Source organism: Parasteatoda tepidariorum, chromosome 2 (assembly GCF_982258835.1).
Source record: "Parasteatoda tepidariorum strain Cologne lab strain chromosome 2, Ptep-v5.0, whole genome shotgun sequence".
In the NCBI taxonomy this organism is placed as follows: Eukaryota; Metazoa; Arthropoda; class Arachnida; order Araneae; family Theridiidae; genus Parasteatoda; species Parasteatoda tepidariorum.
The window spans coordinates 109,299,561-109,323,838 of record NC_141756.1 but is presented as its reverse complement, the minus strand read 5'-3'; the positions used below and the strand labels follow the sequence as shown (position 1 = coordinate 109,323,838).

The 24,278-nt window shown below is 28.1% G+C and overlaps 1 protein-coding gene across 1 annotated transcript in view; it reads right to left on the bottom strand.

Moving 5' to 3' along the window:
- Positions 1-24,007, bottom strand: part of LOC139427310 (ATP-binding cassette sub-family C member 8) — a 67,197-nt gene extending 43,190 nt beyond the window's left edge. Inside the window, 7 exon segments of the mRNA XM_087156693.1 lie at positions 11,908-11,969; positions 15,099-15,202; positions 16,849-16,908; positions 18,814-18,973; positions 19,854-19,995; positions 20,140-20,187; positions 23,897-24,007. The gene's annotated coding sequence lies outside the window, so the exon portion shown is untranslated.
- Between the last annotated feature and the right edge of the window lie 271 nt (positions 24,008-24,278).

The window sequence follows — 24,278 nt, the reverse complement described above, 5'->3', positions numbered from 1 at the left end:
TTAAATGCATAAAAATATTTAGCAATATTTAAATAATTGATAGAATTAGTTAAAACAGGAAACCATTTCCCAGAAATCAAAGATTTTTAATGACTTAGTTATTATATTGAAGTAAAAGTTAAAAATAGAATAACGATGCTAAAAATTAAAATTTAAGTTTTAAAATTAAAAACACCCATTCGATAAGATCATTAAAAGCAAGATGCCTAAGCAAATACAGCTAGAAAAGAGATTATAAGTCACAAAGCAAAAAAAAAAAAAAACGTTTGAACTTAAAATTGGTCAGGGAATCGGGGGGGTCGAAAAAATTTCTATCTTTATCCTTTCAGCGGAGTGCCGTGTGCAAGCGAACAGCGAAGAGCAAGCGAACAGCGATGTGCGCCGTTGCTAGGCAACCAGATTTAAGAAAATTGTTTCTCTGCTCTTAAAAAGAAGATAATATTTCAGAAAAATTTAAGAAGTGCGCTTTCTTTTAATTGGGATTGTATCATCTATTAAATTTAAAATCGCCCTTGACCTTTTGGCTGAAGAGGGCCTAGATTCATTTGGGGTAATCTTTTAATTATTTTTTTGGCAAATGGAAGAAAAAAAATGGTTGGAATGTTGAGGTCGAAGTGAATAACTTCATTCCTAATGCGAACCAAGAGGCTTTAGTAATAATTCTAAGAGTTTTATTTTTGAGTGTCTGGATTCTCATACAATTTGCCTAGGAATGGGGATTAGTAAGTAAGGATGGGTCTAATGATGGAGGTATAGGATAATAGTTTCGATTTGAGTTTACTTTTACTATTTATATAGCAACTAATTTCAACTTGAGCAGCCTTTGCTTTTTCAAGAGTTTTCGTAACTCTCTGTTAAATGTAAACTGGAATCAGGAGTGATTCCTGAATATTTAGCATTTTTGTCCCAGGGATTGGGTTCGTTAAAGACGGTTAGGGGAGAGGAAAAAGAGCTAATTCTTCTTTTTTTTTTCCTTTTAAAAATGACAGCGACAGGTTTAGAGGCATTAATTTTGATTTTCCAATCAACGAGCCAAAGCATCAAATCGTCTAAGTAATTTTGGAGATCCTTTATGATTTTTGATAATTCCCTTGAATGGGTAAAATGCAGTAACACGTAATTTGAAACCCGGGGCCGGGGGATATCATTAATGTAAAGACAAAATAAGAGGGGGGAAATGAGAGTACCTTGCGGGGGACCTTAATAGTTTTGGGGCGTCAGATATGATTACAAAATTTTACACGGAAAAATCTAATACTAATGAAAGGGTTTGATAATATGCAAAAAAGGGCCGAAAAGCTAAGTTAAACGAGCATGTAAGAGAGGGCAAGGTCGGCCCCATGATATTTACTCACATTTTCTGGGTCTTCATGATCAAATAAATCTTGCTCTTCCTTATCATTTTGAACTAGATTATGCCTGAGACTTATATAAATGTCCATAATAGAGCTACATCTCAAATTAATAAAATCAATCTTAATAGTGTATCTTAAAATTATTTAATTTTCTAGATATCTCTTTGCATATGGATTAGTAACAGTGTTACGAATTTTAAGCGGTTATTTCTACTTCTTGAATTCTACATTTATTGTATACTATAGTCTACTCCAAGTATAGGCATTCCTCCCCATTACTTTCTAATTATTATTAATATTTGTGGACTGATCGTTAAAACACGGTTCCCAGCAGATCACCGAAGAGGCTGCTCATCACTGGCTGCGGTCAGTGTGAGGGTGGGTGACCACTTGGACCAAGAACATACGGTTACAAAAGCGTTAAGTAAAAATTGCAAAGTAATAAGTAAATATAGTCTCATTTTAAAAATACATTTCTTTTTTTTAATCTGTTTTTTAATAATTCATTAATTTTGAAAGTTATGAATAAAATTAAAAAATAAAATAAAAACATTGAAAAACTTACAATTTTGAGGAAAAACTTTCAAAGGGATAACAGGGAAGAAAGTTCTAAATTTAATTAAAACTATCTTCTTTGTGATTTAAACATTGTAAAAAAAATGTTTTCTTTCAAAATTTAATTAGATAAATATTTTGAAAGCACGACAATATATAAATTTTTAGATTCAAATAAAAGTTATTTATAAAAACATATTCCAAAAAATATTAACAAGATTAATATTATTAATCATACCGAATTTGTACAAATATCTAAAAAATTAAGCAAACTAAAAAAAATTCATATTACAAAAGTAAATTAGTGAATGGCTTCTAAAAACTTTAATTATTCTTTGCTACTTGGTGCAGAATTTAAATTTCTTTAATAAAACGCTAAAAAAAAATTATAATAATTTTGAAATTTAAACACAATGAGTATTGAAGCTAAACATTTTTACCCTACATTCTTAATATTTAACATATTTGAGAAAATTAATTTTTTTATTTCAACTGCTTTTAAATAAAATCATTAAGATATGAATTACAGTTTTTTGGAAGGGAAAATCTGATTTTTTTTACATAACTAAACATAAGATTTTTGCAGCATTTAAAACATAAAAGCCCCACACTTAATGCTTCTTTCATACCTTGGCTCTAAATATTATATAGTTATATCATAAAACAACCTAGAAGTGACAGTTTTAAAAGAAATAATAATTAATAAAAAAGTAGTAAGCAAAAAAAAAAGGGAATAAAGTACAATAAAAGTTTGCAAAAAAATTTATGCAATTGGTGGACGGTCCCTGAAGTAAAAATATTATGCTTGAAATTCTCAATTTACCTAACTCATAAATTTAATGAATAAAAGGGAGATGGAAATTTTGAGGTGATGAAGCCTTGGAATTCTTGACTACTCCGGGGACCTAATAAAAATACGTAATTAGTGAATGAACCCCAAGGCAAGTTCAAAGATTATTGTACTGATCTAAAGATAGAATATCTCGAGAAGGCATTTAGCTTGGCAGTGACGAAGATGATAGCACGTGACCAACGATGAGATTAAGAAGAGAAATAAAATTTTCTATCGCTATTAGAGAGATTTTTTTTAACTATGTTTAGTTGGCTCTCGAAATTAGTGAAAATTCGAGAGATTTTTCAGTTCAATTTCAGAAGGCGGAAAATGAAGTCTGAAATTGAGAATCTCTACCAAAATGCAGCAGAGTTGCACATGAGAGGGCACAAATCTTCCCCACTGAATCCAGCTCAGTATACGCACATGCGGACCCGCAAGTATTTCATCAAACATGTGAAACGATTGGCGTTTACATAAGCTACGGACTGACGGTACGCCGAAAAAGACTGGGGTTGTTGAATGAATTGTAACTTTAATAGAATCATGTCTTTCTGTATAATTCGAGGCGAAAATCAACGCGGTAAAGAAAAATCTATTGAACTATCTATGAAAAAAAAAACAGCCAATGAGAGAAAAAAACCTTTTGAAAAACGGAAATTAAAAATAAGCACCTTTAAGCAGTTTGTAAAAACGGTACTGACCCTGTATTTTAGCTTTCATAGCATTAGCAATAGAAAGAAAAAAGTTGTCAAGTCTCTTTTCTCGGAATCTATCGTAAAGCACTTATTTTTTTCAATTACACGGCAGCAGAGTTCTGAATTGGAATTGAAAAAAACGTAGTGGTAGTTTTTCTCCATTACCCCCACAAGAATTTTATCTGTGATAAAATCCAATTAATGGATATCACTATATGATCCCTTGCTGTTTTTGCGAGAGGTTGGGAGAGCTTTATTAAGACCACAGGACTTAGAGCAGTGCGAGCTGTATTAAGATCCCTGTTGTGCGAGCTGTTGCTTCTGTATTTATATTAGCAGTGTGTACAGACCCCCGTTGTGTGTGATCGAGACCGTTTAACAACAGCGTGAGGAGAACAATATCACAATCACAGAGAGCAAGTCAATTCAATTCGAAGTGGATGTTACTGTCCATAGAGGCGTGACCAGTTCACGTCCGAAAGTTTCCAATGTGAGATGTATGTGACTGACAATGTCAACCGTCATCTTTTATAAGAAACCTCAAGATAAAATCGAGTTAACATGTCTTATATACTAGTGAAGGGCACATTAATAATTGTAGTGGTAGTCACGCTACGAAGTTTTCAGCATTATTATTTGTGCACGGAAAATTATTACATCATAAAGGGAACATCCTGTCCGATAAAAAGCAAAGTAATCAATAAGATATAAATAAAATAATAATTAATTAACGACTGAATATGTGGTTACTATAATTTATTTGTTCGAATAAAAATGTTATTACAATGAGGCCCCAATTCTTTCCCATACCTCTTTCAACCAAAGATGGCCCTCTAAGTATAGGGATCAGTCGACACGGGAAAACAGGGTGACTAAATATGTAAATATTAAACAATTGTGTGCCATTCGCCACTGACGCTACTTTTCCCGCCAAAATTGCACCATGTGCTCCAAAATCAGTGATTTCGACTTCTCGTATTACGCAAGAAATATGACCACGAACTTTCACCGAAACTTTCATTCCACGCATTCTTGTGCCTTTGCTGTCATGTGCCTATACCAGCAAGCCTGCTTTGTGAAACCAAGCGAATTTTAAAGCAGGCGGTGCGTTTGCTGTTTTTTAGTGGCACCATCTATAGCCTAGAATGCGACTTCAGACTCATACACGTCGCAGCCTTTTTAAAGGATAAACCCACTCATCCATCCATCCACAAATCATAATTTTGACCTGAACCAGAGAATGATCTATCTCCAATTCAGTTTCCCTAGAAGTTTGCTTTGTTATGGAAACATGGAGGATTTTGTGACCCAACAGTGTTTACGTGCACCAGTCAACATTTATTAAACGGGGAGTCTTCTCAGGCAGGAATCAAACTCACGGTCACTTAAACATGGTCTCAACGCTCTACCAATCCAGGTCTCCGAAGAGTTCTTTTGCTCTTGGATGTTACAAGATTACTAAATAAGATTTTAATGACGAATAAAAATATTTTTTTTTTATCTTCTCCACTCACTGCAATGCGAAAAACTGAGATTTACAGAGTATAAGGTTTCTTTTGAGAATTAAAAACAATTTTTTATTAGAATTAAATTCTAAATTATTGTTCTTGACGGCGATTTTATCCAGGCGCATATTTTGGTGTATTTTTATAGACTTTTTCTATCGTCGCTTTTTTCTAAAATTTTCAGCTTTTAATTTTTTTTTAAGAATAAGGAACTATTTTTTCAGTTTTTTTTTCTGTATAATTTTTTTAATAATTTTTCCTCTTTTGAATAATGAAACACTGAACAATTTTATTTTACACTAGATCAGTATTTATCCCAGTATTATTATATTAATCCCAATAATATAAGTTTTGTTTAGTATCTAATAAACATTACGATTCGAAACTAACGCAAATTTTATCTAGCAATACTGGTTTGAAAGATTAAACCCTAAATTTTATAAGATAAAAACGTTATTCATACATTTTAAATAATATTACTTAAAAGGTACAGAACTTTTTTTAAGCACTTAAGAGATGAATCGTGTAGTGTGTATAATATTTTGAGAAATGCATTACATAAATAATATGGATTGCTTTTTTAATCCTTTTAAATTTCTAATTTTTGAAAAAGTGGCCCCTATAAAAAATGCTACTGGCTGATAACAATTTCTTACTATTTTTGTCCTATTTCACTCAGCGAAAAAAAAAAAAAAAATCAAAAAATTTAAGCAAAATTTACTTTAAGTTAAATTTGTCATCGCAACCCCAAGTTTGAATTTTGCTGCAAAACGTTAGCGAATTATTGCAAGTAGTTCGCCCAAAATTTTCGTAAGGGAAGCCACAAAAAAAAAAAAAAAAAAAAAAAATTGGCGCCTTGATGACGTAGGATAAAGTTTGAACTTCGCTACCAATCTTTAGCAATTAAGATTCTGACCGTGGAAGCTTAAGACTTCTACAGGACCAATCGCAAGTTACAGAAAAAATAAATTTGTAAACATTGAGTATTACAATATAAAAAAAAAAATTATACCAAAACATTATTTACACTTTTATCTCTACACATATGTCATGTAATTATCTTAAGTAAAGTGTTTTAACTAGAGACAATTTTGAATTTTTAGAGCTGACGTTTGCCCTTTGTATAAAATTGTTAGCCCAAGTATATGCTATTTTACCTACCAAAGAGTTGCGGAAAAAGCAACGTTTAGTTTTCTTTATGAATAGAAAGTTCGAATTTTAATCTCATCGTAAGAAATCATCTGGCCCATAATTTGTTTTCGTCAGTCAACTTGTTAATTATACCACCAAAACTAGTTTTACTCAACTTTTACTTAGAAATTGCAACTTATGCCTTAGATACTTCAAGTATGAATTTTTCCTGAAGTAGCCTATTACAATGTTGTAAGTTAGCATTGCTTATAGTCTCCCCCCCCCCCTCATTTATCAGAAAAGAATTAGCAAATCACATTATTACCAGAACTATGGTGTATCACAAAAAACCTGCCAATTATATGTCATCTTCATCATAAAGACAAGAATTTGATCCGTAAAACTCAAAAATAAAAAGTAATAAGATTTCAATGAAGTTATGATCATATCAATTCAAATCATTCGAAAAATTATATTTATAAATTTTCGCCACTGTATAACCCTTTATGCACCAATCGGACTTTTAATTTAAACTAATAATATTTCCATAAAGCATTGAAACAGAACAAAATATCCCATTTTAACTTGCTTGTCCATGTAATATGACTTTACGTTTATTATTATTGATTGCCAACACAGGATTATTTGAAGTTTAACATTAATGTAACTATTTATATGTTGGTCATTTGTTCTACGAAGCCATTTTATTATTTCTCAATTTCATTCCTCAATTCTCAGCTTTCTATCGAGGTCAATTTTGCAAGCAAGTCTTTCATATTTTCTTGTTGATTCATTAATATTTTCAACTAGTTAAGAAACAAAGTATTAAATGTTTGACTTAAATTTTACAATGACTTGTAAAATCCATATTAAGAATTTTAAGAAAAATTAGAAGTTAACATTCAATTTTTTAAAAAAAATAATATTTGTCTAAGTGTAAAATAGACTATATTTAATGGGACAAAAAAGTTTTTCACTCTTTTGATAATTTTTTAATTAAGTGGTACATAAAGTGTTAAGTACAGTACAAGTTTGATTCAACAAGTTCGGCATGTTATAAGAAATTCATTATTACGGCAAGTTGCTGACAAAATTCCGTCCTTGATGATTCCAAAAATATTTAGATTCCAAGATAGAGCAAATTGAAGAAGCAAATTTCTTACTTTTAACAAGTCATATAACAAGCCAAATATCCAATTCTGTTGGGCTGAATTTCAATTTAGAGAATTTATGACTTTTTCACCACGAAAATTAAATTTTTCTTCCAAATGATAGCTCACTAAATTTAGAATCGTAAGATTGAAATCATGTTACGATGACAATATCATTTTTTTTCGATAGTTCACAAGCCAAAAAAAATTTTACGACCAGAAAGGTTCCATCAAATTTATGACTAAAAAACGACAGATTTTAACTTTTTCAAACGTTAGGTCATTGTAATAATACGTTAGCTTAAGGAAAGTCATCGTTAATCATCGTAATTAAGGAAAATCGCCTTCCAACTTAAAAGCAATAGGTGCCGCCAAATCAAGTATTATTAGTTTACTTTGACCTAGAAATGACAAGCTTAAATTTTTCCACTAAACATTAACTGAGTTTAATTCATAATTACTTCAACAAAAGGTTTTGTTAACTCAAATACCAAAATAAGTTAAGGCCAGAATAAATGTTTGAGAAATTACAAGTTTGATATTTTCTTTCAAAAGTTAACTTATTGTAAGAAAACTAGGGTGACCACTCAAATCAGATTTCAAATTTTCCTGATTTTTAAAGGTTTTCCAGTAAAAATCTTAAAATTTCCAGGTCAGCGTGTTTTTTTTCTTCTTAAAATATAGGTAGGTACAAGAAAAGCGTCAATATTATTTAAAATGCTATTTTTAATATATCATATTAAATAGATGTGGAGAATAATATGTTTAACTAGGAGAATATATTTTTAATGAATAAAAAATGTTTTTTAGTGTTAAATAGTTTTTGTGCAAAATGTTCCGAATAGAAAAAAAATACTGAGTTACCCAAAAAGCCCTTGGATAAGTACTGTTTAATATATTTTACTTAAGCAAAGGAAAATAACTCCTGGTGATTACACATCAATAAATTTTTACATTTATTTACATTTCAATATAGAGCCATTTTATAATGTATTTTATCCTAACAGTGCTCTTTATAAAATTCATTGATATTTTTTTTTAAACCAATATCTTAAGTAAAATGCTTAGATAATGTTGTTTGCTTTGAATTAGTCCTATTATTTTAAGAGATATTTCAGTAATTGCAGATGCAAAGTTGTCAAATTTCTTGTAGCATATTCTATAGAAAAACACAAGACAAAATTCTTTAAATTTTTTTTCTTATTAGAAATTAGAATATTTAAAAATTCCAATCTAACCCCACGTTTTTTTGTTTAGATTATTTAATTGTTTTTCTTCTTACAAATGGGCAATTCCATGGTGTCAGACATGAAAAATTAACATGAATTTCTTAGAAAAACCATCTTATGAAACATAAGTTATAATCATCAAATTTTTATATTAAATATTATTACATCATAACCAATCGAAAAACAATTTATTTTAAACAAACTGATTACAATAAGTTCAAACTAAATGGATTAAATTGTGAGTGTCGGATGTAAATCGCACAAAAGCAATAAACAATTACTTATTTAATTGATAGATAATTGTCTGAACTTTATGAATTTGTTTATAATTTAAATGTAAACATGACTGAATTTTGAAGCTGACACTTCCATAAAAAATTCTATGCAGTTCTTAACTTGTAAAATATGATATATAATTAAGTTGACATTTTTTGCTTCAGTGTCAGACATAAAGTTTTCCAGATGGATATAAATTTTAGTTAATGATATTATAATGACTGAAAATCATTTAATCTTAATACTATAAACATTATTTTTCAATTAAATATCTACTTTAAATTTAAAATGTCTAATATTTCCTGTTGTAATGAATGGATCAATGGGTTTTATAATATTTTCCATCCTGTAAAAGTTAGTTGAAAAATCAAACATTTTAATTTCAACTGTGCTACATATATTAACAACAATGTAAATAAAATTCATATATAAGCAATATTTCCTAAATTGAATAGTTTCAAAAATCTTGGAATAAAGAAAGCTGCTGCTATTTTTTTTTAGTAATATGAAAAAGAATACCGAAAAGTTTCATTATTTTAATATAAAATTTAAAAACAAATCTATTGAAAAAAAAGGTCACTGTACATTATAAGAAAAAAAAATTTTTTTTTACTGTATTATTAGCCTATAACAACTTTTTCTGGGAAAAAAAGACTGCATAGGAAAAATGATAATTTAATAGTTTTATTTATTGCCAGCATAAAATTAAATAATAATTTTGTACAGCTCTTGCAATCTATTCTATTTCATGTTTCAAACCATACAATATAAACTAATATTACTTTTACTTGCATTTAGTGGCATAGCTAGCGGTGAACAAGAGTATAGGTCTCCGGTTGTAGTACAAGAGATGTGCCCAACTTATGAAAAAAAATTTTTTATCAATTCTAGAACAAATTTTAATCTCTTTTTAATACCCCTTCTCTAGTTTAATTTGTTAATTACAGACCCAATAACTGCTAACAATTTTATCCCATTTACCTATGTGTAATTTGCTAAGCAAGTAGGTTTACTATTTCTTTCAAAAAAGAATTTTTTCCTACACTAAAAAAAAATAAATAATAATAAATAAAATAAAAAATAAATAAACAAAAAGTAAATAACTACATAATGTTCTGAAATTTTTTTCTGTAAATACATACATTTTTCAGGTGTTAAGCGAAATTATTGATATAAAATGTTCTGAATAAAGATAAATTGCTTCTCAAAAAATTAAAACTGAGTTAAGTAGATCAAATAAAAAATTGAAAATAAAAAAATATATAAAAACTTCATTGATCAATTTTAAGTTATAATATAAATAATTTAAAGTACAGCACAGTTAAACAAATTTTAGTAGAATACAGAAGATAAATATGTTATTGTAAATTAACCTAAAGAAATATTTAAGATGTTTTCTATTCAGATTTCACTTAATTTTATAAAGAAAAAGCGAAATAAGAGATGGAAATAAATAAAAACAAATGTAATAAAAAGAAAGGCAGTGGTGTCCGACGTAAATATAATTAATTATTAATATACAATAAAAATATTTATTATCAAAATCTTGCTTTTTAAACAGAAAAATAATTTAATTATGTTAAATCGAGTGACTCAATACAATTAATTATGTATTTTGGTGTCGCATCTAAATTTTACGCAGTAATTTTTTTAAAAATCAAAATGTGAAATGTTTATACACTGAAATGTTATTTGTGCAAGATAACCTGTTTTGTTACAGTTCAGTTTGATTATTATTTTTTCCATTTTCGATTATTTGCATAAATTAAAAATAAATAAACAAACAAACAAACTGTACTTTGTAAGAGATTCACTTATCATGGTAAAAAATTTGAAATGATGTAACCTTTCATTTAACAGCCTATAACTTATTGAAAACTGATATTTACAAATCATTATTTTGAAATCCTTAGTTTTTCACCTTGGAAATGATCCCTTGTTAACTTAATATTAAATTTAAAATTTTGGTCATCCCAAATTGAAACCTGTACCAGTACAGTGCAGAACAAAAAAAAAAGTTTCTTTTCCCTTCTTCCTAATGAACAAATATAATTATTTTTTTTATATTCTAAGTTTATGCATCATTTAACATGTTTGCCACGCATTCCTTCGTTTTTAGGGTAAAAGGAGAAACAGTTTCGGAAATATTTCTGGAATGTAAGCAAAACATTTACAAACTTTTGACATTGCGATTAATACACAATTTGAATTTTAAATTAGAGATTCATAAAATAATCTTTTTTTAAAAATAAATATGTTATAAATGGGTAAAATGAAATCCAGAAATTTAGCATCAATGCAACAATTTTGCTGTTAGCGATTCAAGAAAATGAGTGATTAGTTGGCTTTGCAGAGAAAAAAATAATTCATTGGATGGAAGTACAAAAGCTTTCAGAAAAAGAGCGTAAGATAAAATCTATCATTAAGTTATAACCAATTATTTTTTGAAGAATTTTATAAAGTTAAAAATACTGAAACGTTTTGTTAAAAGAAAAAAAAATACCCTCAAAGCATCGGAACAAACTTGAACTGTAAATGAATTTAACCCACAGATTAGAAGATAAAAAACAGAAAAATCCTCTTTTTATGAACAGAAGCAAATATACTAACCCCTTCATCCACCTTCCTCACAATTTTTGACTTTCCTTAACTGCTTAGTCCCGTAATTTCCAAAGAGGTTAAAGATTTCTCCATTCATTTAGCAACATGGGAGAGTTTTATATGGCATTCTAGCTTACCTGGGTAATAATGGAGAGAATTTTAATGAAGTATTGCAAAGTTAATGATATTTTGACTGTTTGACGATTTCTAAATCTGAATAATGTGGATATAACGGATGGTAAAGAAATTTAAATTAAGAAAAAAAATCTAGCTTTTCTTAAAAATTTTCCTGATTTTTCTAGGTTTTTTCCAGTATAAAAAATTCTCTGTTAATTCCAGGTTTTCAAGCTGGGTGGCCTCCCTGCTTTTATAAAGTTAATTTTTTTAAAAATAGATAAAGTTGCAAACACTAAACAACCGAAATTTATAAATGCAGACAATTTCACCCATTAATAATCTGAATATTTATCTGCTATTTATTAAGAAAATTTTCAGAAACTTCAGTGACCCAGTGAAATGAAATCATTGAACAATTTTTGCCATAAACAAATTAAAACCAAAAAGTCATACATACCATAGAAGGAGCTTGATTAGAATTTGCTTGAGATAATCCAAACGGATTAAAACGATCTTTTTCTAAAACAAGAAATAAGTATTAATACAGTTTTTAAAATAATTAGAATAAAATAATTTTTAACCATCTAAGTAATAGATCTGGCCCTTTTAAAACTTAAAAATTTTAGCTAACATCAATTTTCATTCCGGTTCCAGTCTGTTTGCTTTTCTGAACAGAAAACCTATTTCCCCCACAATGGAGATACTGCGCTTGGCATGAAAATATTCGCATGACTTTGAAAATCGGTTAAAAGGTTGAACAGGTCACATTGTTGCAACAAAAACTGTTGTTGTAGCAAATGTCACTTGCCAACACCAGCAATCCTCCCATGAGAATCTAAGCTATTTTAAGGCAGAGAGAGCATTTCTTGTTTTTTCAGTGGCGCCATCTAAGCCCAAGAGTACGACTTTAGCCATACACACGTCACAACCTATTTTACCGGGAGAACCCATTCACACTCTAAGCATCATAATTTTGACCTTAACCAGAGGAAGTCCAATTCAGTACTTCCGGAGATATTGATTTGTTATGGGAACTTGGAGGACTTTGTGTCCCCAACAAATTTAAAGTGTCCTAGTCACAATTTAATAAATGGGGATTCTTTGGCTAGCAGGATTCAAACTCACGAACATGAGCCCAGTAACCTACCAACCAGGCTACTCCGGTCCATGCAACAAAAACTAACTTATCTCAATGTTACTTATTGGGTAGCAAGTTAGCATCAGGGAATAGCTTTCTCAATTTTGACTAGAGTTAGAACTTGGAAAGCTGGAGTTTTCATAAATGAAAAGCAAAAAATAAATAAGTAGATTCAGATCTGCCAAAATGCAATAAATTTTTATACATCTACTTACCAGGGTTTGTCGGGGTAAAAACAGTATCAAATCCCCCAAATGGTTCACTTCCAGAGAATGGATAACTCTTTAAGTAATCACTCTTTAATTAACTCGGAAAATAATAATGCTTTATGAAATTTGAATGCATATAAGTTGATACAATACATATATAATGAACATTCACCAGGTATGATAACATTCACACGCATGATCATGTGCAACACTCATCGGACTTGGAAGGTATGAAACAGGAGCTACTGAATCGAACAAATGAAAAATTGTTCCAAATTATGGCCCCCTTCTCACAGACATACAATACATTCTCAAACAAAAAAGGTAGAAATAAAGCAGTTAACACTATTTTCAGGGTCTAGAGATGGTTGTCTGAGGATGCCTGTAAGTTTTAATTTCTCTTCCCAGAGCATTTCACACATATTTCATTGAGTAGAGATCTTAAGTTTTTGCTGGATAATCTATTAAGTCTATATTTTCACTTTTAAGAAAATCACAGTCTATCTTATTTCTGTTCAAAACTAATTGATCAAATCTGGATCTAAATCAAATTTGGGTCAACTGTATCAATTAAAAGGCAAATATAATGGTTGTTTTCTCAGATACTTGAGAAGTTTTGGCAAACCACTGGTTCTCTTCATATGAAAGAGTTTCACTCTTGAACAAAGGCGCCACTATCTATTCTCTAATGTTACCAGTGTAATGATTAAGAAATTTACTTTTATGGAAGCTTAGTGTTGGTGGTCCGAGTAAGCTGAATAGCTGCAGACCCCCTATATATTTTATAAACTAGCACTTTGACTAGCAAAAGGTATAAAAAAAGAACCCTTGATACTCTTTGCTTGATTTTTCAGAGGTGAGGTTATCCCTATTTTCATTTAAGGTAACACATGACAACACAGAGCTCACCAGGTAGATAATTTTCTAAAAAAGTGCAGACTTTGGTCAAGTAGATTTGATAATCAGGTCTGATCTCTATGAAGCATGATTGGTACAGAGTGCTCTCCGAAAACCCTTCAAGGGACTGAAATCAATATTGCTAGATGATCATGACCAACTGCCCCAAGAACTCTAAAATTGCCGACATTAACCCACTGAAGGTTTTGACACATTCCTTTTAACATTTTTTTAAACTGCTCCAAAACGTTTTCTTTAAATAACTGTGGCTCTGACCAATTCCCTTGGCCCTCCACTCCAATAACTATTGCATGAAAGGTCAATTTCTTCATATCTAGATAGATGAAATTCAATTTTCTCATATCTAGATTATCTCATTCTAGATAGATGTTTTGGAGCAAACTAATTCTAGGCTTATTCCATATGCATTAACCTATTTTTTTAATTAAATTTTTTTAATCCACTATTTCATACTTTGAACTCACGTGAGTAATACACTTGATCATGCAAAAGGCATTATATTTGTTGAGAGATCATTAAATTTGTATTACATTAATTATGTTGATAGTAAATTTCACTAAAATCTATACAGTAGTTCTAGATATAATCTATTACATCTAAAATTTCTTCTCAATTTTTAAACCCATTATATAACGGAACTTTTAGCTCTAATATTATAAGAATCATAAGTTTTAAGCAAAATAAATATGTGAAATAGAATGTATGTGTATTGAAATGTTTTTTTAAATTAATTGTTATGTTTAAAAATGTATAATACAGTAAACTAAATTAAAACTAATAAGAAATGTATTTTTTAACCAATTTACAAAAAGGAAAAAGGAATTCATAAACCTTAAACTATAAATTTTGTTTTAATTCTATTTTTATAGAGTTTTGACAATAAAAAAAAATTTAAAAAAAAAGAAATTCAAGAATACTATCTAAAGCAATGCATTTGCAGAGTCAAATAGCTGTTTTTTCATAATTTACCCCCATAAGAAACATTATTCATAGAATGTAATAATTTGTAAATTCTGATTGAACTGCATATTTGATCGATTGAATTAAAAGTTTCTAATATATACAATATTATTAAAATAAAACATTTAAATCACTTTCTATAAGTTCTCTTGTTTTTAAAAACAACGAGGATGAAAAAAGAAGCATTTAATAACATTAATTTTATTCAAATGATAATTATTTTACTAATTAATATTTTACTTGTATAAGTTTCAGCAATCAGAAACAAAAGCTAAACACGTCGAAATTACAGAAAATCAATGGCAGTTAGAATTTCTTCTAAAATATTTATTGCATAGCAACCAATTATTAATACCTGTTATAAATTTGAAATAATCAAAATAAAATATTTTTTTTTTTAAATATTGAAATCAAAATTCTCACTTTATTTGATAGTGATGTAGTTACTTTAAAAGCACTTTCGAAAGGGTCTCCACTGAAAGGATCACTAGTTGCTGCTGCTGCAACATTAGTATCCACAAAAGAACCTATAAAATAAGAGAGAATTCTAGACACTATATATTCCTGAATAGCATTAATTATCAATCAAAAATTTATTATCATTAAAAAATTATTAAGGGAAACAAACTATAAAAGTGAACATACATAAATTCAGTTTCATTAAATTAAATAAAAAGCAAACTTTACAAAATAATAATTAGAACTTTAATTATGCAAAAACTAAACAAAATGTCATATAAAGAGTGTAACAAACTCATTAGAGCTAAAAGCAAAGAGCAGTATTTTAACTTAAAGAAATAATTTATAACTAAAACTTTATAACTCCAAAAAAAAAAAAGTAACGAATCAAATAAAAATTGCCATTATCAATGAGAGGTTTAGATACCAGCAATTTTAAGATAAATACAGGATACAAAGGATCATTAAAAATTTAATAATAAGCTAAAATAAAATTCTCCAAAACAATATTAAAACAAAATGAAATTTTCATATAAAATAAGACATAATAAAAGCCTTTAAAATATATATATTAAAATTATACTGTGGTCTCCAAGCCATAATGCAAATGTCAGCAGTAGAATTGTTAATATCAATAGGTAAGAGCAGCCTATTCACTTACTGCAGGTTCAAATCCATTGTTAAGTAATTTTAAGGTGGGAAAAAATTCATACACTTTTTTAAGATGTACAAATATGCCATATAAACATTGACATGTGTTTTTAGATATGCATATATTTACTCTGAGGATTGGTTAAAAAATGTTTTGCTTTATAGTCTCAAATTTCAATTTAAAAGAGAACAGAAAAAATAGAAGATTGATTATGGAATGATATATATATATATACTAGAAAGATTCCAATAGCATTTAAACAAAATAAATAACTATAAAATATCTATAATTCAAAAAAAGTATGAGTAAAACAGGAACATTTTGAGCTTTGAACCCAGAATTTCTTGATAAAAATTTGGGAAATTATGATTAAAAGGTGTTATAAATTTGTTCAGGGTATCACCGCTCTGAGGGAAAATGGAGGGATACTCAGGTGTAATAATATGCAAATAATACTAAGTTCTCAATTAGTTACTTTGTATCAAATTGAAACATTTTATTATTTTCATGAATATTTTTTTTTAATTTATCAAAATATTAAGTACTCGAGAGACTATTGTTTGTAGATACATTATAACAATACTACTATATCTTATATAATTGAATTAAAATATAAAAATACCTTAAGTAAAACTTAAAATTAAACATTGTATATTAATTAGTTTCTAAAAATATATAATTTGCTATGAATAATTGTTAACAACTACAATTTAATTAATTTCATTAAATTTGGGTTCAACTGCCCAAATCAAATTGAATCTGAATTTATATAACAAACAAACAAACCAAATAAACCAAACTAACATAACTGCATGTTTAGAGAGATATCAAAAACTATTATTATTATTTCAAGATAATTTTCCAATTTGATTTCTACATATTTACATGCTGAGTAATAATTAATTCTATAAGTATGCTTGAATTGACATAATTCTCTTAATGCTTCACAGAGCATGGGGCCACAGGTTTAGCCACTAACCATATTTTGTGTGCATATTTTGTGAATAATAAGAAAGTTTTAAAATTTTCTCTTCAAAGAAATAAATGGGAAAATATGATTACCTGAAACTCGTTTACAGGTGTAGTTACAGCTGGTTCAACTTCATCAAAGGTTTTTGGGACCTTAAAAATATTTCATGCATTTTTAAAAATTATTTAACTAACTAAATCACAAATGCAGTTTGATACAGTCTAATATAGAATAAAAGTACTAGTATAAAAATAATTGCAAATACTTTCAGACAAACCATACAGATTTTAATATTCGTAGTGTTAAGAAACTAAACCTATAAAAAAATTAGTATCCAAATTTCCAACAAATTAAGTTACCACAAAGTTGCATAAAGTTGATAATTTGGAAAATATAAATTCGATTTAATGTATTTTATAAAGAAAAAAAATTTAAAAATAATAAATTTAAACTTATATAATCTAACTAATTTAACATCTGTCAATTCAATAACAAAAAAACAACAATAATAAAAATTTAATAAATATCATTGTATAAACAAATATTTTCTGAGAAATATAAACCATTTTTGTTTCCAGAAGAGGGATTAAATGATGTATGAACTGAAAACTAACTTTTTGAAGAAAAAAAAACACATTTTTTATGCATCTCTGATGCAGTCAGGCACTTTTCGCAAATTTGTGGATTAGTAAAATGATTATATCGAATACTTTACAGTTCATTCATTATTTTCTTCAAGTTGATTACAGTAAATACTTGAAAATTGCCTTTTGAATATGAAAGAAAGTGAACATCGAATAAAGCTGAAAAGCACAGTCTCATAACAGAATTTCTGCCCTTGCAATTAGTGTATATTTTTAATCATGCTCTGCAAGAAAATTTTCCCATTTTACTTATGAAAGTAACACAGATAATTGAATGCATGAAATATGAAACAATGCATTTAGTAAAAGAGAAAGTAAAAATTTTACTAAAACAAAATAAAAGCCCATATAGGAGATAATTCCAACTATTTTTTTTATGGATTACAATAAAAGCTTAATGACAGAAGAATTATAATTGGTCATACTGCACCAAACACAAATGTAACAACCATCAGAACTAACTAAATATGACTAAGGTCTACGTCATGTGACCAGTAATTATTAATAAAAGGGACGCTCTAAGGTGTTGTCTTTTAAAGAAACACACAAGAGTAGAATAATTAAAATACCATATATCAAAATGTATATATCAAATTTTTGAACCCCTAAAATTTTACAAAAATTAGGGGCTCTACTTATACACCAGTAGTGAAGATGGACATTAATTGATCGAGAAATATTGATGCATTATAATCGATGTGATAGATATGAATAATTCTGTATGGATTTACCCCTTTCAAAAACTATTTTAATATGTTATATACAATTAATTTTCATTTTCTTTCAGAGTATTTTTTTTCTCACATATAAAGGTTTTCTTCTGAAAAACAATTCTTATGACTAGAAAAAAACATGAAAAACATAAGGGAAATCTTTCTTAAAATATACCATAAATCTAGAACTTTTAAGATTCAAGGACATATGTATTGGAATCAATAAGTTAGCAAATCCCACTCACTCTGTAACGGTTTGAATGGAAAATTTTGAAGACTGGATTTTTTTTAATGTATTTTAAATTTTAAAAGCTTTTAAAATTTAATATACATTAAAAAAACATTTAATTCCTAAGATGTGAATTAATGTATTTCACATCTTAGGTTTCTTCTTCCGTAAACGACGTATACTCCCAACATACCAGAAATTTGCTATCTTGTAAAAAAAAAAAAAGGAATTGCCTTTAACACTTAGATGCTTGATAATTATTTTTAAAAATTTTATAGTTTAAAATTAGAACAGAAATGTAAGCATTGTATTTAATATATGAAATTAGTTGAAATTAGAATTTATTTTTATATATGTAAATAAATTATGATAATTAAAATTTACATGGATCTTTATGATGTGAATAAAAGATAAACACAATAAATGTTTCTAAGTGATAAACAATCTAATAAAAACTAAAGGCATACTTACATTTGGTGAAATATAGGTTGTGTCATCATTAGGTGTAGAAAAGCCATTAAAAGTCTGATACATTTCGGAAATCACCAAATGAAAACGCATTATCCATATCCTTGATAGCTTCACTCATTAACCTATGTTGCTCTTGTATTTGGTCAATTTTAATTTTAATCTAGAAGAAAAGAAAATAAACACGGAAAGTTAAGTAATTGTCTTCAACAAAAAATTAAGTATTTTAAAATATCAAGTTCGTCATTAAGTAGTTGAGTGAATTATCACTTTAACAGACAGACAAAAATTAAATTACTTATCCATATCCTTGATAGCTTCACTCATTAACCTGAGCCGTATTGTATTTGGTCTTTTATTTGATCAATTTTAATTTTGATCTGGACAAAAATACACAAACAAAGCAACTTTAATTGTTTTCAACAGAAAATCTACTAAGACGAATTAAGTTGTAAATATTTTAAGCTGCCAAGTTATTTTAACAAGTAGCTCATAGCTCAATTTACAAAAACATAATAATGCAGCAGAGGAAATAATTGAAAAGCATAACATAGGAATATGATAAGTACAATTTTCGTGAATAATCACTTTAGCAAATACACAAAAAATTTACATGCTTACATAAGTTTGAAATTTATTTTGAAAAAAATAATTAAATAGAAAAAGGATAAATAAGGCTGTGTTTATATCGTTTTTTTTCCTCCACAAAAAGCAAACTATAAAATGAGCTTTAAATTTATTTAAAAAATGAATAAATAAATAACAAATAAGTAGAGACAAGTAAAAAAGATTTATTGTGTTCTTTACAGTGGATAAATTTTAATGCTTCAAACTCAATCTTCAATAACCAAATAAGCAAAATGAAATGGAGAAAATATATGTGTTCGATTAAGCGAGAATGATGCATTTGTGTTTTAATGCATTGTTTTTAATTTACTACTGTTATCACATTAAAGTGGATTATTTGTATTTTATAATTACAAGTGTTTTTAAAAATAAGCTGAAATTTAACAAACAATATTAAGTAATATAAAATTATTTACTTGGCTTATCTAAAGGGTGCTACTTTGTAAAGAAGAAATCAAATTGAGTTTTGCTTGAATTGAGTTTGCTTTCCATTTGGGACTCTTCTTTCCTTAACTCATTCAATTCCACCCGCTTTTCATTCAGTTCCTTTTCTTGTATCTAAATAAGTATAAATTTAATTGTTCAAGCATTTATATACTCTAAATTTAGCATCAATAAATTAAAATAATTTCATTTAATTAATCTTAACAAATTAGAAGACTAAATATTTGACAAAATCAATTAAAAGTTTTAACAACAAACCTTTAATTCCATTTCTTGTTCATCTTCCTGTTTTTTCATAGCATCAATCTGTTAAGGAAAAAAACATACATGATTAAAAAAATAGGATAGAACTGTGTCTTTTTAAAAAATTATATGTTTTAAAAATACCAATTCAGTTTATGGCATATAGTGCAAATAATAAAATGTGTCGAAATATATTTAAAAGAATAAATAAAGTTTTTTTTTGTTGAATTATTTTGAAATAAGTAAAAACAGAACTTGAACTTCTTGATAATGAGCTAAAAACAAGGTGGCCACTCAAATCAGGTTTCAAATTACCCTGATTTTTCCAGGTTTTCCAGTAAGAATCTTAAAACTTCCAGGTCATCGTGTTTTCTTTTCTCATAAAGTGCAGGTGGGTACAAGAAAAGTGTCAATATTATACAGTATTTTATTTAAATGTAATTTTTTTAATATAACATCTTGAATAGATGTGAAGAAAATAATATGTTTAGCTTGTAAAATATATTACTTTCAGCGGATAAAAAAAGTGTTATAGTGTTAGTTTTGAAGTTAATGCACAAAATGTACCAAATAGCAAATACAGTGACACAAAATAAAATTTAAATTGCCTTCTATTTCCTGTTGGAATGGATGGATCAATGTGTATTATACAATTTTCCATCTTGTAAAAGTTAGTTGAAAAATCACTAATTTTAATTGTGCAAGGTGTATTAACAACAATATAAATAAAACTCGTATTTAAGCAATATTTCCTGAAATTTATTAATTTTAAAGATCCTGGAATTAAAAAACTGTCGCTGAATTTTTTTTTCTTTAAATAGATACATTTTTCAAGCTCTAAGTAAAATGATTGATTTAAAATGTTCTAAATAAATTTAAATTGTTTCTCAAAAAATAAAAACTGAGTTGTTTACCTCGAAGAAAGTAACAAATTAAATTAAAATAAAAAATATATATAAAAACTTCTTGATCAATTTTAAGTTATTTATATTATAACTTAAAGCACAGCATAGTTAAACAAATTTTATTAGGTTACTGAGGTGAAATACATTATTGTAAATTAACCTAAAAGGAATATTTAGATGGTTTCTATTCATATATCATTTCATGAAGAAAAAGAAAAATAAGAAGGGGAAATAAATAAAAACAAATGTAATAAAAAGAGAAGCAGTGGTGTCTGAGGTAAAAACAATTAATTATTAATTTGCAATAAAAATACTTATTATTATCAAACTCTTGCTTTGAACAGAGTAATAATATAATTTTGCTAAATCCTAGTTGCGCAGCATGATTAATTATGCATCCTGGTAACAGCACGTAAAATATTATAAGTGCATGAGAATTTTTTTTTTGTAAATCAAAGTGTGAAAAGTTTCTACACATTTGTACCTGTTAATAACCTGTTTTGTTACATTTCACTTTAATTATTATTTCTTCCATTTTCTATTATTAGTGTGAATTTTTTTTAAAAAAAACTGTACTTTGTTAGAGATTCACTTACCACAGTTAAAAAATTTTAAATGATATTGCCCTTCATTTAATAGTCTGTAACTTAATGAAAACTGATATTAATGTATAACTCATTATTTCTAAATCTTCAATTTTTTACCTTGGAAATGATACCTTATTCACTTAATATGAGGTTTAAACTTTTGGTCATCTGGTTGCCCAACTTGAAACCTGTACAGTGCAGAACAAAAATACAAGGTTTCGTTTTCCTTCTTTTGAATAAACAAATATAATTAATAAAAATTTCCATTCTAAGTTTATACATCATTAAACATGTTTTTCATACATTCCTTGGTTTTTGCCAGCTTTTTAGGGTAAAAGGAGAAATAGTTTAGGAAATATCTCTGGAATGTAAGCAACATATACCAACTTTAAACATTGTGATTAGTACACAGTTCGAATTTTTAAACAAAAATCAAATGTTTACCAACAGAAACATTTAATGTTAACATCTAGTTGGTTCATAAAGGAATCTTTTTTTTCTAAATAAAACATGCTATGAAAGGTTAAAAGAAAATTCAGAAAATTAGCATCAATGCAACAATTGTAATGATTTTGCTATTAGCGATTCAAGAAAATAGTGATTGGTTGGCTTTACCGAGAAAAAATAATTCATTGGATGAGAAGGCAAAAGCTTTCAGAAAATAAAATCTATTATTAAATCATAACCAATTACTTTTTCGAAAGTTAAAAACACTAAAACATTTTGTTAAAAGAAAAAAATATCCCCAAAGCATTGGAACAAACTTGAACAGTAAATGAATTGCTCCTACGGAGCACAAATATCCTAAACCCTTCTTCTACCTCTATTACAATTCCTAAACTGCTTAGTCCTATAATAAGAGGTCAAAGATTTCGCCAATCATTTAGCAATATGGGAAAGTTTCATATAGTATTATAGTTTAGCAGGGTAATGATGGAAAGAATTTTAATGAAAGCAATGTATGTATTAGTAAGTTGATGATATTTCAACTGTTTGACAATAAATTTCAGTCTAAATAAAGTGGATATAACAGATGGTAAAGTAATTCCAATTAAGAAACAAATTCCAACTTTTCTTTAAAATTCCATGATTTTTCCAGGCTTTTATCCAAATTTCACTGACTTTCCCAGGTTTTTCCAGTATAAAATTAATTAACACCCCCATTAAAAATGTGCTCCTGCTTGCTTACAATAGAAGCAGACAACCGCAGACTTTTAGTCTGGAGTTCTCCTCAAAGTCACACAATAGATAGAGCGCAAAATAAATAAATAAATTTGTTATCAAGTTAACCAAGGAAGGTTAAACAACAATCTTTGACTGAGAAGAGTGTAATGCTTCCTCCTAATGATAGTGCACTGTAGGAAATCCTAATTTCAAGTTAATGTCATAAAACTTTACTGTCAGAATTTTAATCTTTCAAATTTTTCTCATTTTGTTTTGCCATGACATTTGAATAGATATAGGCAAGGACTGTTTAGAATTTTTCTTTGTGTCTCAAGTTCACGGAGTTTATTTAAACTCTCTTTAGCACGTGCTGAAAACTACAAATTAGAAATTAGTCTACAGACGTTACATTTTGTTCAGAAAATATTTAGCGCAGGTAACTTAATAAAAATTTGCGTTAATTCTCCCACCAATTCAAAAAAAAGCTATACCTAAAATGTATAAACAATCAGAATTCTACTTCGTAAGCCCATTGTAATTACTCTCATCCCAACAAAAAGTAGAGGAAATTTTAGTTTTTTGTACTGCTTTTAACCTTTCTCTTCCCATTGTCAGAAAAAAATAAACAAATCACAAAGCCCTTTTTGTTCTTTTTGAATAGCTCAAAAATTTCTTTTGATGTTGTTGTTGTTGCTTATCCCCTTGGTCTAGAGCCCTAGACCAAGTCCAGAAGATCATGTCGCATCAGCAAGTCTTAGACAGTCTCTCCATCACTCATCATGTCAACAATGATTATATCTAGGGATTGTATCAGAAATTTGAAGACTCTAGAAACCAAACTATCAGGGGGCTTATTTGTAACTTTGAACCAAAGTTAAATGTTATTTGTATACAAAATGCGTTTGAAATTTTCAAAACATTAGTTAATTATGATATATTAGTAAGTTTGAGTATGAATTTTTTTCCATTTTTTTTAATCAGACATCGCTCATAACCTCCCACCCACTTTGCCCGAAAGAATGAGCAAATCCCAAATAACTTTCAGACTTTAGGTGCTCTTCGTATATTTATTGAACGGCCTAAAAATTTATTGAAGCACCAGAATACAATTCTTACCAGAGCTATGATGAATCACACAATACTATTCGCCTTCATAGAGACAACATACTGGCCTATAAAATTCAAAATAATAAATAAGATATGCATAAAATATCAGACTTTCAAAATAATAATACATTTACGACGCATATGAATATGTGAACACTATTATTTCTTTGTTCGAAGAAACATTTTATTACTACACTGTATTACACTATTCTTACAATATTATTACAATACCCTATTCTTTCTAAAGTTGGCCCTCCTAAGTATAGGTATTAATTAATAGTGGACACCGGCTGCATGGAGACTAAATATATGGATATTAAACAATTGCTGCCACTCGCCACCTGACGCAACGTTTTCCAGCCAAATTTGCACCATGTGCTCCAAAATCATT